The sequence below is a fragment of the Lycorma delicatula genome, chromosome 1 (assembly GCF_047948215.1).
Source record: "Lycorma delicatula isolate Av1 chromosome 1, ASM4794821v1, whole genome shotgun sequence".
Lineage (NCBI taxonomy): Eukaryota > Metazoa > Arthropoda > Insecta > Hemiptera > Fulgoridae > Lycorma > Lycorma delicatula.
The window spans coordinates 12,830,725-12,849,694 of NC_134455.1; the positions used below are offsets into that span (position 1 = coordinate 12,830,725).

Below are 18,970 nucleotides of genomic sequence, written 5' to 3' on the forward strand. Positions count from 1 at the left end.
GACTATTTTACCTCCTGAATATTTTACCAAGGAAGGCGCCTCCATTATTACTTTTGAAAATGCAGAGCCACATTTTCTTGGAAAAAAAAACAGCTGTAGTTTTCCATTGCTTTCAGCTGCGCAGTACTCAGAGGACTGAGTGATGTTGATATGGCCGTTTAAGTCATTGTGACTTACGCCCCTAACAACTACTGAAAGAGCTGCTGCCCTCTTTCAGGAATCATTCCTTAGTCTGGCTCTCAACAGATACCTCTCCGATATGGTTGCACCTTCGGTCCAGCTACTCTGTATCCCTGAGCACTCAAGCCCCCTCACCAACGGCAAGGTCTCATGATTCATAGAGGAGGAAAAATTATATAAACAATGTAAAGCTTATACTTTGTAGAATTTTTAATTTTTTACTCTAAGATTTTTTCCAAATGAATTTGGTATATAAATTAGTGTTGCATTCAGGTTAAAATTTTGGCTTGCGTTTGACATTTTTTTTAACTATTTATTTTACTCATTAGTAACCTTCACGTAATTTTAATAACTTTATGTTATTCTTCATAATTTCTTTTCTTGCGTTATACATAAGCTTCTTTCGATGCTATTTTTAATTCAAGAATAATACAATTAATTTAAAAACTTTTATCTATCACGATTTTAATTTAATAATCTTCCTAACTGGTAGGAAAACTAGCCAGTATCGACTAGGATTCTAGATTTAGAAGGAGGGTGCTCTGGTCGGCCGAGTAGCCTGGTCTGTGCCTTAAACCTTGAGTAGCTTTGATGGATAATAATTCAAGAAATGGTACTTCTAAAAATAATTCATTTGGATCGGTTATTGAATTCAAAGTGATATCAAACAACTAAAAACAGACGTCTGTCTATATTCCAAAGATTTTTTTAAGTAATATAAGATAAATTCCATTTACATTATACTTTAAATATATATACTTACTAATTAAATATTTACTAATTTTAATTATTTTCGCTGAAGCTAAGAATTAAGTGGTTACCTGGAAAAAAATTTAAAAAAATTTTAAGATTTAAATTATGTTTAAAATTACTACTTACCCCGTTTTGAATACTGTTACATTTCCCTTTATTCACTTGCCCCCAAAAAAACAGATAAGAATATTTGTCACATTGTAAATACTGTCTTCAAATATAACTGAAAAACTTTTATTCGACTCTCTATATATTTACGGCTAGAAAACACTCCAGGATGTATTATTCCACAATAGATTACCTTAAAGAAACATTTAACAACAAAAATGTTGTTAAGATATTTAAGATTGCCATCCTACAAGCTATAGTGTTGTTTTTATTTTTTAATTTTCTTGCAGATATTTTAGGATTATTAAGCTTAATAATGTTTAATTTAATAATCTTTCTAACTGGTAGGAAAACTAGCAACTATCGACTAGGATTCTAGATTTCTAAGGCTAAGAGTAGGGTGCTCTGGTCGGCGGAGTAGCCTGGTCTGTGCCTTAAACCTTGAGCAGCTTTGATGGAAAATAATTCAAGAAATAGTACTAGATTGACAAATACACAGCCACACGAAAAGAATAACGAGAGTATTATATCATTTCCAGGTTGACGCAAAAGCAAACAATAAACCTATTATAAATAAAATTAGTCCTACGCAAGAACTATCGCATGAAAATAAACAAGAACAAAACAAAAGTAATGAAATGTAGTAGAAATAACAAAGATGGACCGCTGAATGTGAAAATAGGAGGAGAAAAGATTATACAGGTAGAAGAATTTTGTTATTTGGGAAGTAGAATTACTAAAGATGGACGAAGCAGGAGCGATATAAAATGCCGAATAGCACAAGCTAAACGAGCCTTCAGTAAGAAATATAAGTTGTTTACATCAAAAATTAATTTAAATGTCAGGAAAAGATTTTTGAAAGTGTATGTTTGGAGTGTCGCTTTATATGGAAGTGAAACTTGGACAATCGGAGTATCTGAGAAGAAAAGATTAGAAGCTTTTGAAATGCGGTGCTATAGGAGAATGTTAAAAATCAGATGGGTGGATAAAGTGACAAATGAAGAGGTATTGCGGCAAATAGATGAAGGAAGTAGCATTTGGAAAAATATAATTAAAAGAAGAGACAGACTTATAGGCCACATACTAAGGCATCCTGGAATAGTCGCTTTAATACTGGAAGGACAGGTAGAAGGGAAAAATTGTGTAGGCAGGCCACGTTTGGAATATGTATAACAAATTGTTAGGGATGTAGGATGTAGAGGGTATACTGAAATGAAACGACTAGCACTAGATAGGGAATGGAGAGCTGCATCAAACCAGTCAAATGACTGAAGACAAAAAAAAACATAAAATTATAATCAATTTCTTTTAAATTCAGAATTAAAAGTATACCTTCTAATTATGTAAAATAGAGAGGTAGTGATATTAACAAATTTCATTTTTATTACTATTTTAAGAGAATGAAATAAAAGAATAAATAAAGTTTATGAGAAGTTAATTTCAAAAAGTACATAAACCTTTTTATAAATAAATATTTATAAAATTTCAAAATTTATATCAACATTGTTGCGTATGGTTTTTTTTTTAACTAGCAGAACCGGCAATGCTTCGCTATTGCTAGATTTGAGTATATGAACACAATTGAAAGTTGGATAAAACATTAACAAAATGAACATTACGGAACTTCACAAAATTTAACGTTTTCATTTTTCCCTTTCCCCTATATATACGAGAACAACAGGAATATGGATACTGCAGAGTAACTATAAAATGCTGTTTCAATTACTCAAACGGTTTGGTAACTACCTTCAGCTACGTATATATATACAACCAATCGGTTACTGCAGAATACAGTTTTTTGAAAAAGATTTAACTTTCTTTAAAAACTCGCCAGAACAAATAAATAAAAAAAACTTACTTATATACAATCCTTATTGTGTACATAATTTTTAAGGCAATACGAATGTCGTTCGCATTTAGGAGATTTAGTGTTACAGAGGTAAAAAACATGCCTTTTTTTATTAAAATTTAGGAAAAAAATATTTAGAAGCAAATCAAGCTTAAAAGTAAATATTGAGCAGTTCTGTAGGAAATACTTAGTATATTATTCTAAGAAGTTTTATTTTATAACATATTTTCAATTATTACCCGATAAGCTATACATTTAATTTTTTTGACAATAATATATATGAAACTTCTCAAAATTTAACTTTTCCATTTTACCCTTTTACCCTTTCCCCCCTTTCTCCTTTTCCAATTTTCAATTTTACCATATATTCCTTTTCCCCATTTTTCCTTTTCGTCTTTTTTCTCCTTCCTTCCCCATTTCACTATTCCTTATTTCCCGTTCTCTCTTACTCTTTCCCCCTTTTCCCGTTTTCCTTTTTCTTTTTCAAATTTTTCCCTTCTTCCCTTTTCCCTTTTTCAGTTTTTCCCCGCGCGTAAATCGGTCCAGTAATTTTTTAGTCTATAGTAGACACACATATCAGAAACATTGAAATGGAATCGTAAAAAAATTTTGTATAGAGTGTGCTGCTTTTACGTCTAAGAGATAGCGTTGTTTTTCATATGAAGCATATTTTTACCTGTCACAGGTGTGACGTCTTAGGTATATAAACGGTAGGTATATAAAAACAAGCGCGTATTCGAATACAACGTTGTGTCAATATTTCGAAGCAATCGGTGAAGAACTTTTGGAGATTTAAAATTTTGAACAAACGAACATTTACATTTTTATTTATATAGATTCATGTCACATATTATATTTTCTCCCAAGTGATAAAGATGATCTATTAATAATCTGACGTCAAAGCTAACTTCTGCTTAGGAATGTCTCGTCACAACCGTAAAACACATATTTGTTTTTAACCATGAGTTATGAACTTGACAGATTGATATCAGAATTGGAGTGGCGTGTAGCCTAAAAGGCCTTGTCAGTCAAGGCCTCTTAATGGACTGTCCTTAACCGTTTTCTTTAAAGACATTACCGCCTGGTACTGTCAATCATAAATAGTGTTCACTACTTTTCTTTAATTTAATGGGTTAAAATAAAACAATGAAATCTAAATAAATCTCAGAAGATTAGAGATTAAACTTAAGATTAGAAGTTTTATTCAATAAGTTAATAATTTATTTTATACTGCCTTCACTTTTTATTTCAAATGGATTGTGTTTTTATTTATTTATTTATCCACAATTCTGTCAGTTCTAATGAAACAATTCCAAAAAAAAGTTAATTATGTATGTAGATCTCACTTTTTTAGATTTTTTTTTTATTGAAATACCAAAATTTATCCCGTGTAAATTCCCAAGTAATTCGATTGTCTTCAGTAATTTATTACAAAATTTACTTATAAAGAAATCCCTAATAATCTCGTAATATAATTTTTGTTTTATTAATATTCTGTTGCTTGGAATTTTGAAGTATTTTTGAACTTTGTACGTTTTTTCCTTTAAAATTTAGGTAAATACAAATATTCTATCCCGCTTTATACTTCTTTAAAAATATTTATAAAAAATAAAATTATATTTAATTTAATCACATTTTAATAACTTTTATAGTTTTAAATATAATTCAAAGAATTGTATAATATACTATATTACTACTTATAACCGACTTTCAAAATCAATTCATCAAAATTAGAATCGCAGTTATTGTATTTACCTGTAAAACATATATTAATATTAACATAAAATGACAAAACAGGTTTAAGATTATCATTAATTTAGCAAAAATAGCAAAATAAAAAAATTTATTAAAATTAAAAGAAGAATATCAGGGCTAGAAATTTGCTTCAATCAAATTTCAGCTCACATTGACATAGGTATAACAATAATTTTTTTTGGGGGGGTGAATAGGGAAATAGATGAACATTTTCAATATATTCAGAATTCAAAATGGCATCATTTCAAACTGGCCACGCCCGATTAATAATCGATTTCACCAGCACTTCCAATTAATAGAAGCACAAATAACATTTTATAGAATGAACAGACTAAAAATATCATTTGAATTACTTATATTACATACAGGAAAAGATTTTTCGGTAAAAAAAATATTCTTTTGCTGTTTCAGACTTCATGATCTTGATTTTGTTTACTTAATATAGTTTTGTAAGTTAATGAACGTATTTTGAGAAAGATTTAGAAAAAAGTAAAAACTTATTTACATACGTAGATTTATTTGTATATAAAACACTTCTGTATTTTTTTTTTTCAGTTTATCATAACGTATTTTTTAAGTGAAGCTGATATAGGGTACGTAGCGTGAACAGGGGGCCTAAAATCTACGACACCATTGAGTTTTTCTTTCATTTCTCTGAAGATAAAACAAGTTTAAAAATAGCTATATTAATATCGTAAATTTTTCCTTTAATTAAAAGGAGGAAATGCCTTGGAATGTAGAAAATCTAAATTTCAGGACTTTTTTTTAATATTTGCTTAAAGTTAGAACGTTTTCTAAAAAAGTAAGCAACATTTCTGTTTTTTATTGATGATGCTAGAAGGCTTGAGAAAATAGTTCGAAATATTTTTGGGCTGGCCCTACGAGGATAAGAGGAACATGGATACTACAGAATAAATATAAAATACTGTCTAAATTACTCAAACAGTTTGGTAATTACAGCTATGTATATAAGTACAACCAATCAGTTACTACAGAATAAAGTTTTTTAAAAAAAGTATTTACTTTTTTTAAAACCTCAACAGAACAAATAAATAAATAAATTACTTATATACTATCCTTATTGTTTACATATTTTTTAAGTCAATGCGAATTTCGTTCGCATTTAGGAGATTTAGTATTACAAAAAGTGTAAAGTGTTATAGTCATGATACCAAAGAAAGCAGGGGCAGATAAATGTGAAGAATACAGAACAATTAGTTTAACTAGTCACGCATCAAAAAACTTAACTAGAATTCTATACAGAAGAATTGAGAGGACAGTGGAAGAAGTGTTAGGAGAAGACCAATTTGGTTTCAGGAAAACTATAGGGACAAGGGAAGTAATTTTTGGCCTCAGATTAATAGTAGAAGGAAGATTAAAGAAAAACAAACCAACATACTTGGCGTTTATAGACCTAGAAAAGGCATTCGATTAGAATAAAATGTTCAGCATTTTAAAAAAGTTAGGGTTCAAATACAGAGATAGAAGAACAATTGCTAACATGTACAGGAACCAAACAGCAACAGTAATAATTGAAGAACATAAGAAAGAAGCCGTAATAAGGAAGGGAGTCCGAAAGGATGTTCCCTGTCTCCGTTACTTTTTAATCTTTACATGGATCTAGCAGTTAATGACGTTAAAGAACAATTTAGATTCGGAGTAACAGTACAAGGTGAAAAGATAAAGATGCTACGATTTGCTGATGATATAGTAATTCTAGCCGAGAATAAAAAGGATTTAGAAGAAACAACCTATACTTTCAAAAATCTTTTCCTGACATTTAATTTCGTTAAATTTAAATTAATTTAAATTTAATAAATTAATTAAAATTAATTTTTAATTAATTAAAAATGAAATATTACCGTCTTTGATGAAAATCAATTAAAATCTTAGTTGTAAACGATATAAAATTAAATCGTTTGCCAGTATTAGAATATTATCAATTTCCTTTGTTCTTCTGTACTTTATACTATTACCTATTCCCAAAATCAAACGAAACAGAGAAGGAATAATCTACAAGGTAATAACAAATTTCCACAATTATCATCTAAAAGTTATTAAAAATTAACCGAGAATTTTCAGAGGATGCGTTTCAAGAAAGTTTTTTTTTCACCCTACCCACCGGGCCGGATCCACAACAAAGCAAAGCACAGCTCAGGAGGTTGTCTACTCAAACGAGCCTACCCGTCTACCGGTCATAAGTCCAGTCTGACAGGTTAGCCTACCGGTTAGATCACCCCTAGGGCGGGGTATTCAAGCCCCACTATGTCGTTTATTTAACGATTATAGTTACTTACAGTAAACGACACTGTACTTCCTAAATAAGGGATCACCTCGTTTAAAATTTCAAAAATGTTTTCTACATTTTATATTACTAACATTCTATGAAATTTTACTTTTGACTTTTGAAAATAGATTTTGATTGAATAAATTATAAAATGTTTGTACGAGGATATCGTTTACCTGTTTGAGATTTCGAAAGATATTTTTACAAAAGTAATTATAAAAATGCTTTCTATGATTATATTAATTTTCTAGCAAGTAGTTAGATTCCCAGAAAGTAGTCCAGCCCAAGTTAACCCATCGGTTTGGTCTAGTGGTTAACGCGTCTTCCCAAATCAGCTGATTTGGAAAGTCGAGAGTTACAGCGTTCAACTCCTAGTAAAGCCAGTTATTTTTACACGGATTTGAATACTAGATCGTGGATACCGGTGTTCTGTGGCGGTCGGGTTTCAATTAACCACACATCTCAGGAATGGTCGAACTGAGAATGTACAAGACTAACACTTCATTTACATTCATACATATCATCCTCATTCATCCTCTGACGAATTATCTAAACGGTAGTTACCGGAGGCTAAACAGGAAAAAGAAAGAAAGAAAAGTCCAGCCCAAGTTATACATCTTCTTTTTTTTTTATTAAAATTGTTTTTATGATTTTTTTTTTTTTTTTTAAGAATACATCAGTGTTTATTATAGCTATTATTATTTAAATATATACGTATGATTTAAATAATATTAAAAGGTCAATGTACGTTTTTCACATTAAACACCAAACCTAGCCAAATAAGGGTTAAATTTTTAATTTCCAGTTCTTTGTTTCTCTCACTTGATCATTATTCGCTGTTGAGATCTAATTAAAATATTTTGATCAAGAAAATCTAGGTATTAGCATATAAATATGAATACAATCACTTTTAAATTCAAGAGATTTAACTACTTAAGGGTCACAGCTATCTAAAGCTAAGTTAAATTTCCCGTTTAAAAAAAAAATCAACGATTCTATTTATGTATATTGTTAACAACTATAAACTTAAAAAAAAAATGAAAATTATTCAACAACTTAACCTCGTACCATGACTACAATCTGACAGATATTTACAATTTTAACCGAAAAAAATTACACTTTAGAAATAAATTTATATATATTTGTTAAGAAATATGAATATCAAATTGTTTTCCAACGAAATTTATATTCCATTAAAAAAAAACGATTACACTTCCGGAAAAGGTTAAATAATATATATATATATATATATATATATATATATATATTTAATAATATAAGCTTATATCTGGTAATCAAAGTGAGTCATTGCAATGACAACCCCCTCCTATTTTAATATTCCCTTCCAGTGGACAGATTTCCAGCTGGTGTACATCTCGCAAGAGCGCCTCCGTGATTATTTCAGTGTCACTTTACATAGTGCCCGCTGAACAATTGATTCCACTATTCTGTTTATTAGCCTCTTGGAGAGAAATACGCCAGCTGGATTTGCTTCTGTGGTCAGTAAATTTTTCAACATAATATAATTTCAATAAAATAACAATACTTATAAATTTTCGTAAAAATAAAATATTTATTATATCCATAAGGTTTTTATTTACGAATTGAATATTTTCATTTAAAAATAAAATTAAAATTTAATTTAAAATTAATAAAGTTAAAAATAATTATAATAGTAACAATTTAATAAAGAGGATTACTATTTTAAGCTATATATATAGTATTGGCAGTATTGGATTTGGATAAATTAGAAAAGAAAATAATACCAACTAATATAACAAGATTTTATTATAAATATTACTTGAACTTCCAGATTTTGTTTAGTGCTTCTAAAAAGGGCTAAATTACCGTTTAGAAAGAATAATAATTCTTACTCAGTTTCGGAACAACAATTCGTGACGCAATGTCGTTAATCAAAACTTAGTGGTAAAACAGAATTCATATCAAGTCGAAATATTTTTATTAATCTAAACTTTTTATGAGGTGTTCGCAGTAAAACTTTGAGATATTTGCCTTATAAAGATAACTAGAAAAAAATTGAAGCAAATAAACCTTTCTTTCTTTATTAATATATCAATATTAATAAATATAAATTAATTAAATATTAATAAAATATAGTTAATATTTATATATTTTCTAATAGTCTACATATCTTTATTTATATTATTAACCAGGATTATTTATCTAAAATAAAAACAAAAGTAGTGTGTAATGATTTCAGAACTAATAATACCTTATTACCTTTGTAGTTTTTTGATTATGTGTGAAGGAAATTTTAGCAGGGCTAAAATTCATATATCTTCTTAGCAGTTCACATATCTTCATTACCAGTTTTATCATTTTTGTTTGTTTTACCTGTGTGCCTATACTGCACACTACAGATGCGTATCTTGTTGCCGAACTACCTACTTATAATGAACGGTATGCAAGTGTAACCTAAGTAGAGAAATCATTATTCGAATGGTTTCACTTTTGAACTGCATACAGAAATTAGTACTAAAGTACTAATTTATAAAGTAATAAATAAAGTAAAGTACTTAGTTACTAAAGATGGACGAAGCAGGAGCGATATAAAATGCCGAATAGCACAAGCTAAACGAGCCTTCAGTAAGAAATATAAGTTGTTTACATCAAAAATTAATTTAAATGTCAGGAAAAGATTTTTGAAAGTGTATGTTTGGAGTGTCGCTTTATATGGAAGTGAAACTTGGACAATCGGAGTATCTGAGAAGAAAAGGTTAGAAGCTTTTGAAATGCGGTGCTATAGGAGAATGTTAAAAATCAGATGGGTGGATAAAGTGACAAATGAGGAGGTATTGCAGCAAATAGATGAAGAAAGAAGCATTTGGAAAAATATAGTTAAAAGAAGAGACAGACTTATAGGCCACATACTAAGGCATCCTGGAATAGTCGCTTTAATTTTGGAAGGACAGGTAGAAGGGAAAAATTGTGTAGGCAGGCCACGTTTGGAATATGTAAAACAAATTGTTAGGGATGTAGGATGTAGAGGGTATACTGAAATGAAACGACTAGCACTAGATAGGGAATCTTGGAGAGCTGCATCAAACCAGTCAAATGACTGAAGACAAAAAAAAAAAAAGAGAAATTAGTAATCTGGCAAATAACATTTCATCGATGTTACCAATACTTTTTCATAGTTGACAATAAAAATAGCGTTGGATAAATTAGTTGACAATTTACGAATACATGTAGTGTATAGCTATAACCGTTTAGCCAAATGTTTCTCTATTTGAGAAAAGGAAATTAATCCAAGGTTTTATAACAGGAGTTTTGAAGTATACGAAAAACAATAAAAAATAATCGGCTATGCTACATACTCGTACATCATTAATGTAAGCCAAACTAGTAACCAAATGTTTAGAAACCAATTAAACTTTAAAGTAGTAGCTGGAGTGGGATATTTCTATCTGCACACAAAAATTTAATTTTATATGCTTACGTTTTTGTGCTAACCGAGATGTTATGTTCTCTTAAATATCTAGTCGGCAGACAGGTTAAGATTAATTATTTTATCTCTACTAAATGATTTTTGAGAAATATTGCTGGAAAAATTTATCTACGTAATTTTATAATGGAATGAAAAATTTAGGTATTTGAATACCAAACTGTAGTCATTAATATTGTTCATTTTTATATTTATCAGAATCATTTTTATAATTTGTAACGTAAATTTTATGGAAATTCGATGCCGAAGGGTAACAAACAATATTGAGAACTGTGTGCTATGCCTACATATAAAATATAATTTATATTTATGCACACTAATCACTAAATGTAACGTTTAAACAGATTCTTTACGACAGACAGCAGCAGCAACTAATAATGAATGATTAATAACGATAGTCAACGAGGTTTGTTTGTTAACATAGATCAGATTGTTAATACATACATGTAAATTAAGAGATGAGGATGATGTAAATAGGAAACATGAATAAGTTATATTTTTTTATGTAGTAATTCATGCTTCATCAATAATTTTAGATTAACAACTGTATTATAACAAGTCACAGAAGCTAACCGACCGGTTGGTCTAGTGATGAACGCGTCTTTCCAAATCAACTGATTTGGAAGTCGAGAGTTCCAGCGTTCAAGCCTAGTAAAGTCAGTTATTTTTACACGGATTTGAATACTATATCGTGGATACCGGTGTTCTTTGGTGGTTGGGTTTTCAACTAACCACATTTCTCAGGAATGGTCGAACTGAGAATGTACAAGACTACACTTCATTTACACTCATACATATCATCCTCGTTCATCCTCTGAAGTATTATCTAAAAGGTAATTGCCGGAGGCTAAACAGGAAAAAGAAAATTCACAGAAGCTAAACAAAACTGAATAATTTATTTTAAAAATATGTACTGCAGTAAAATATAGAAAGTGTAAAAAAATCAAACCAGTCGTATGGCTGCTTAGGTGACAGCAGAAACGAGTAGGCAGCTTTTATTTTAAACGTATGCATTCATAATTATATCTATTATGTAATTTATAGACCATAATTTAATTGATTAAGGAACACCCCCTTTTTTTCTGATTTACACTTATATTTGACATAATTTGAGAATTATTTTCATTGTTTTCAGAATTTTGAAACAAAAAAAAATCATGTTGCAATAGTTTTAGAACAGGTTAATGGATTACATTGGAAAAAATAAGAAGACTTAGATAAATTAATGTCACTACTGTTATTTGTTTATGTAACGAACATAAGCTATTATTTAAAAATTGGAAAAAAAAGTATTTTTACTCAATTTAAAATTTAATCCGTTACAAAAAATTATTTTTGTAAAAATGCAATACTTTCCCAATACTTTTGTCGCAATGGCTGAAAGCAAAAAATATTTTTACCTCTAACAACACCTTTAAAAAAAATAAGATGAAACGTTGAGGCAATAAAAATATATACATATATATATTTTTTTATAATTATGTATATATATATATATATATATATATACATATATAATGAATTTGAAGTTTTGTTTTTACATATTCTCCCGAAAATGTTGGCAGTAAAGGAAAATTTATATTTTTAGGATAGAAGATGTTTTATCTCTATGTCTATTACAATTTTTCCAGAAAAGACAGACTGATATCCAATAACAGTTTCTTTTAGAGCATGAGAAATGAAAAGTTAAACCGTAATTCGAACCTAGAACCTTCCAGATGATAAGAAGATACATTTATCATTCAACCCGGTTGTAGGCTTTATTGTAAAAGTTGCAGACTGTTTCCTACAGTCATAACTTCTCATATAGAAAATAAACAAAATTATTTCAAGAGTGTCTGGTGAAGTAGAAAAAAATCAAAATCTTTGTCACAGTAAGTGCGTTAGGAGAGCGTTGTCCGGTTTTAGTTCTTGAAAACGTACCCAAACCCTGGTTTTGGCACTAACTCTGGCTCCTGTGAACCCATTCGCTTCAAAATCTATAGGGCTCTATTCCCAATAGTGTTACATTACCTCACCAAGTTTTGACAAAATCGGTTAAGATTTGGCCCGGTAGAATGGACGAAATAGTTTTATACATACATACATACATACGTGCATAATCATTGCAGAATCGTGTTCAGAAGATTCCAAAACGTAAAGAAAAGTTGGTTCCCCTCCCACCGACTCCCATTATAAAATCTGACCTGGCGCAGTAGCAATTTTTATAAATTCTTTGGAAATCTACTAAAAAAAAAATTATTGTATTATTTTTTAAATATTAATTTTCTCGGTTAGATCAAAACTTATAAAAAAAAATATTTATAGTGGGATATAGTTAAATATTTAATTTAATATACATTATATTAATTTAGTATAAATTATCAATATATAAATTAAATTTAATTTATATAAAATATATAAAAATATGTAAATATATATAAAATTTTCTAAATTAAATTCAGTACATATTATCATATATATAATTTAGTATATATTATATACATTATTACCTATGACAGTAAAAATACATGAAAGTATTTTGTATACTTCACCAGTGCTACATAGGTTTTGTATAGAAAACTTATAAAACCTGTCTTATCTCTTGAAATAATTCATTCTTAAGAAAGTAAAAGGGAATTTTTAAAAATTACGCCCAGGGGACCCAAAAATCGTGCCGCAGTGTATTCAAATCTCTCATATCCAAATCACCATAATGAAGTTGGGATAAACGGAAGTACATCCAATCTTTGGAATCTAGCCTTTATTTTCTCTGGAAACTTCGGATTGTTGAAGGTCGGAGGATGTAACTTCTCCATTATGCCGTGTATTCAATCGTCAACACGCTAAAAGTCCTTGTTCTCGATGATTTCCTCATCCGTGCAGTTCAGTAAGTACCTGCACATAACTACTTCTTTTGTAATGTTTGGCGTTCCATGCGGTGAAATCTCAATCTCCATAATTTCCATCTTCTTGATTTTCAGTAGCCGCAACGACTGTGAATCATTAACTGTGTCTACAAACAATCCAATTCTTGCTTTTCTTAGGTTCTCCTGCAACTTCCGTGACTTCTAGAGCTATCACGAAAGAGCTAATCTTTGAGAAATCTTCTCTTTTCTCTTGATTACTAAATATTTCGAAATCGATCGGCTGCTCTTCGGTCAAAACTTAGTTCGATCAGTCTTTACTTCATCAGTGAATTCGATGTTTTTCCTTCGCTTCGTTTGTGGAGACAAAGGTTCACCTGGTCGTGGATTTTTATGTGGACCCTATGCCGCAGAACATGTGGAAGTAGAAATTTCCATACATTAAGTTTCGTCAGTCAAGATGTCACAAGGTGTGGATGGAGAGGTAATTAGGCATACCCGGTTCTGTGATCCTGACTGAATTCCCACAGTCAGCCGTCTCCCAAAGATTTAACCTGGACCGGAGAGTCGGGTACCCACTTTACCGACATTCCAGGGCTCGCATGTAACAGTAAGAGCTCCGGTATACTTATCAATAAGACAATCCCTCCAAAGGAGCGTTACTGCTGTACTTGTGTTTGCCGGCGTCATATCCATTGCTCTTTTGGCAAGAAACCGCCAGGCAGCCTACAGGAGGCGACGAGCTGGTGAAGACCGGGAGACCATCGCCAAAGAGGAATAGACTTGCACGTTTCTCGCGTGACAAAGAGATCTGTGATTACGAGACCAGAGGAGTTCGGACCGTAAGGCTTATGTGTTAAATGTGATGTTTTGTGTTAAACGACTACGGGTCGGGTCTTGATAGAAAGGGGGGTAGTTTTAGTCGGTAGTTTGCTGATGGCGATTGAATAATACCACCATTAGGAACCCGACACTCCGTGCATAAATGCATTTCCACCACCGTCCCACACCACACAAGAAAAAAAATTATTTTTATTGTTTTCCAATTTTTAAGAATTATAAATTTAATTATATTATGTTTTTTAAGCGATGATATTTTTAAACTTTTAAAAACAGTTAGATACATTTAACTTCCATGAAACCAGAACTTTATTTTCATGAAACTTCGAAATAAGCACCCCCTCATTATTTCCACCTTTATTCGAATTTTCAATAATTTAATGGTATTAAATACATAGTTTACTTTTAAAATTTTCACAAACTTAAGTTTAACCTTTCTTAGATTTAACTATAAACCAGCGCGCGCACACACGCACGCACCCACGCACGCACGCACGCACGCATACATACATATGTATATAAACTTGAGTGACATCAGAATTTGTTAAACAAGATTATAAAATTTTCGAGCTCAAAATATAGAGTTATATAAAACCGTTCTTTTTTTAATGTGATAGCATGTTTATTTTGTTATATGCTGTAAAATGCGAAAAGTAAAATAAAAACAATATGCCAAGAGATGAGTAATTCTTTCATTAAATTGAACTAATTATTTCGTTACGTATGTGTATTTTGATATTCCTAGCGCATGTAAAAGTTTAAATTAATTTTTATTTTATGATTTTTTAGTTTAAAGCTGAATTTCACGTTTTGTGATCCCGTTACTTTCATTCATATTGTTTAACATCATTGAACTTAAAAACAATTTTACTTTACAAAAAACACCCGTTTCATTTTCAGATTACATTTTAATTGTGATTTATTGACAAGGGACTGAATTAAAAAATACAATTATCTAATCAGACAAAGACAAAAAAAACTGAATTTTTAAAATTTATAAGCGTAATTATTTTTAATTAAACTACATAGTATACATTGCATGTTGTGAAGGCAATAATGTAGCACTAATATAGCATAAGTTTAATGATCATGAAGCAAAATAATGTTTGATTTTAGTGTTGGAAGTTACGAATAATCCACAGAGTGAACGGGGCTTACTGCAAAATTTCGTCAACTTTGAAAGTGTAATCTGATAACAAGAACTTAGTTCAGGGTGGGAGGAATGAGTTTAAATAAGAAGTGATGGGTTTGTCCTTCATCCTCATTACGGTTGTTGAACTAAACCTAAAATTAAACTAACAAACTTATAACTTCGTCCATAACTAAAGTATATGTGACCAGTAAAGATTAACAGTACAACTTTCTTAATCAGTCCACAAAAAGTTGATGGAATAAACAAGGTAAAAATGTTTGCGGTAATGTGAACAAAACGGTGTATCTTAAACAGAAGATTTAAAAAATTCTCTTTTGTCCAAGAAAGTACAACTATATAAAATAAAAAGATATATAAAAAGATATATAGTCTAGTAAATACATATTCTGAATTTATTGTTATATAGAGATTAATTAATTTTTAATTCGTAACTCCAGCATTATAGTTCTGCCTTTTTCTTCGTTAAATTATTTACTCTTGAAACTAAACTGGCTATTATTTCAGTAACAGATAACAATTGACCTTTTATAAATTTGCTTTGAAATATGCGATACTTGTAATAATGATAACAAAAATATAATCACAAAAAAATAATAAAGAAAAGAGGGACAAAGTTTTTCAAATTGTAATTTTATTAATTAAAAAATGACTCTTTTTCAGGTTTAATTTAACTACGGTATTATTTTATAAGTCTCGCCAAATAGAAAGACATTAAAGAGTTAAAATTTAAAGTAGAAAAGTGTATTGGCTTTTAACATGTTATCTTTTTAATCCAAGTTTACGGATTGATTCTCATACTTTCAATATCTTTGATAACAAAATGACATCAGGCTATAAATTAATGTTATTACTCTATAAAAATTCAATAGTAAATTCAATTATCACAACCAAATCGTCTAAGTAGACAATTATTTTTTAGTTTAAATAAATTTACTTCTTAAAAAATATGGAAAACTCGTAACGGTGCCAACAGAGTAACTTTCTCTACAAATTAAAAATCACCCAACAGGAAGATTCAAAAAGGCATATAAGAATACCGGGTGTCCAAAAAGAACGGCGTGGTTTTAAATTAAATTTAACTTAACTTCATTTGGAATAACAAATACATGTGTTTTATTACATGAAAGTACAAAATTGAAAGTTTTTTAACTTCAAAGTAACTCAATACGAGCGCACCGTTTACAGCTCTGTAGACGACAAACCGTAATCAACCTCATTTCATATTCTGATGAATATGTCTGCAGGTATCGTTTCCATAGCTGCTGATATTTTTGAAGCAATTGGTCAAGTAACTGGATTTTTTCTTGGTATACGATTTCTTTGACCTAGCCCAAAAGAAGAAATACATCGGCGTCAAGTCGGGACTTCACAGTGGCCGATTGATGGAAGCTTCTCTGTACAGACAGTATACTATGAACATGTTATTGAGAGCAATCAGGACAACTTCAGCATGATTTGGATAGGCTCTATCCTTTTGGAAAATTAGGCCCTCAATATTTTCAGTCTGAGGAAGCACCAAGTTCTCTAACATTTCCGAGTACTCTATGCCTGTAATACTCTCTTCATTGGAAATGAACAGCTGCAAAATTTCATTATGCATGATACCACACCAGACATTCACTTACGGATAGTTGTGAACGAATTCCAATAATTCTTGTGAATTTTCTGAGCCCCTACTCAATAACTATGGAATTCATGACTCTAGGTACATGAAATGTTGCTTCATCAGAAAATAAAATGCGCTGTAAGCAGCAGTAGCAGAAATGAAGTCTAACGCGAATTTTAAAAATTGATCACCTCGTGGTGTATCGTTAGGTTTAATTTCATGGAGTTGCAGCTATTCCATGAAGAATTGGCCAAAGATAGATTTACTTTCGTAGAATAGTTGCAATTTATATGCATGAATTTTCAATCTCTTTTAAAAAAACATCATCAACAATGCTTTAGGAATGTTTAGTTGATGACTAACACTATGAACTGAACGTTATGAACTTCAGTGGAAACATTCTAAAATACTAAGATACTGAAGATCTTTCCTGAGATAAAGAAATAATGCAACAAACCTCTATTATAAATAGTAGCTAGTGTCACAAAGAACGATAAAAAATATATACTAATAATTTATATTAAAAACTCAACGTGAACAGGCATAATGAAAAATCTTCATGTTTTGTCAAACTATAAGATAAAGTAAAAAATCAGCTATTATTCCGGTAGAAATTCTTCTTTTTTTTTTTGTCTTCAGTCATTTGACTGGTTTGATGCAGCTCTCCAAGATTCCCTATCTAGTGCTAGTCGTTTCATTTCAGTATACCCTCTACATCCTACATCCCTAACAATTTGTTTTACATATTCCAAACGTGGCCTGCCTACACAATTTTTCCCTTCTACCTGTCCTTCCAAAATTAAAGCGACTATTCCAGGATGCCTTAGTATGTGGCCTATAAGTCTGTCTCTTCTTTTAACTATATTTTTCCAAATGCTTCTTTCTTCATCTATTTGCCGCAATACCTCCTCATTTGAAACTTTATCCACCCATCTGATTTTTAACATTCTCCTATAGCACCACATTTCAAAAGCTTCTAACCTTTTCTTCTCAGATACTCCGATTGTCCAAGTTTCACTTCCATATAAAGCGACACTCCAAACATACACTTTCAAAAATCATTTCCTGACATTTAAATTAATTTTTGATGTAAACAACTTATATTTCTTACTGAAGGCTCGTTTAGCTTGTGCTATTCGGCATTTTATATCGCTCCTGCTTCGTCCATCTTTAGTAATTCTACTTCCCAAATAACAAAATTCTTCTACCTCCATAATCTTTTCTCCTCCTATTTTCACATTCAGTGGTCCATCTTTGTTATTTCTACTACATTTCATTACTTTTGTTTTGTTCTTGTTTATTTTCATGCGATAGTTCTTGCGTAGGACTTCATCTATGCCGTTCATTGTTTCTTCTAAATCCTTTTTATTCTCGGCTAGAATTACTATATCATCAGCAAATCGTAGCATCTTTATCTTTTCACCTTGTACTGTTACTCCGAATCTAAATTGTTCTTTAACATCATTAACTGCTAGTTCCATGTAAAGATTAAAAAGTAACGGAGATAGAGAACATCCTTGTCGGACTCCCTTTCTTATTATGGCTTCTTTCTTATGTTCTTCAATTGCTACTGTTGCTGTTTGGTTCCTGTACATGTTAGCAATTGTTCTTCTATCTCTGTATTTGAACCCTAATTTTTTTAAAATGCTGAACATTTTATTCCAGTCTACGTTATCGAATGCCTTTTCTAGGTCTATAAACGCCAAGTATGTTGGTTTGTTTTTCTTTAATCTTCCTTCTACTATTAATCTGAGGCCTAAAATTTCTTCCCTTGTCCCTATACTTTTCCTGAAACCAAACTGGTCTTCTCCTAACACTTCCTCCACTCTCCTCTCAATTCTTCTGTATAGAATTCTAGTTAAGATTTTTGATGCATGACTAGTTAAACTAATTGTTCTGTATTCTTCACATTTATCTGCCCCTGCTTTCTTTGGTATCATTACTATAACACTTTTTTTGAAGTCTGACGGAAATTCCCCTTTTTTATAAATATTACACACCAGTTTGTATAATCTATCAATCGCCTCCTCCCCTGCACTGCGCAGTAATTCTACAGGTATTCCGTCTATTCCAGGAGCCTTTCTGCCATTTAAATCTTTTAATGCTCTCTTAAATTCAGATCTCAGT

General features: G+C 30.6%; 1 protein-coding gene across 2 annotated transcripts in view; it reads left to right on the forward strand.

The window, feature by feature from the left end:
- The first annotated feature begins 8,297 nt into the window (after positions 1–8,297).
- The window catches only part of Loxl2 (Lysyl oxidase-like 2), an 82,587-nt gene continuing 71,914 nt past the window's right edge, over positions 8,298–18,970 (forward strand). For both annotated transcript variants that reach the window (XM_075370911.1, XM_075370990.1), the window contains exon 1: positions 8,298–8,431. The gene's annotated coding sequence lies outside the window, so the exon portion shown is untranslated. The remainder of the gene's footprint in view (positions 8,432–18,970) is intronic.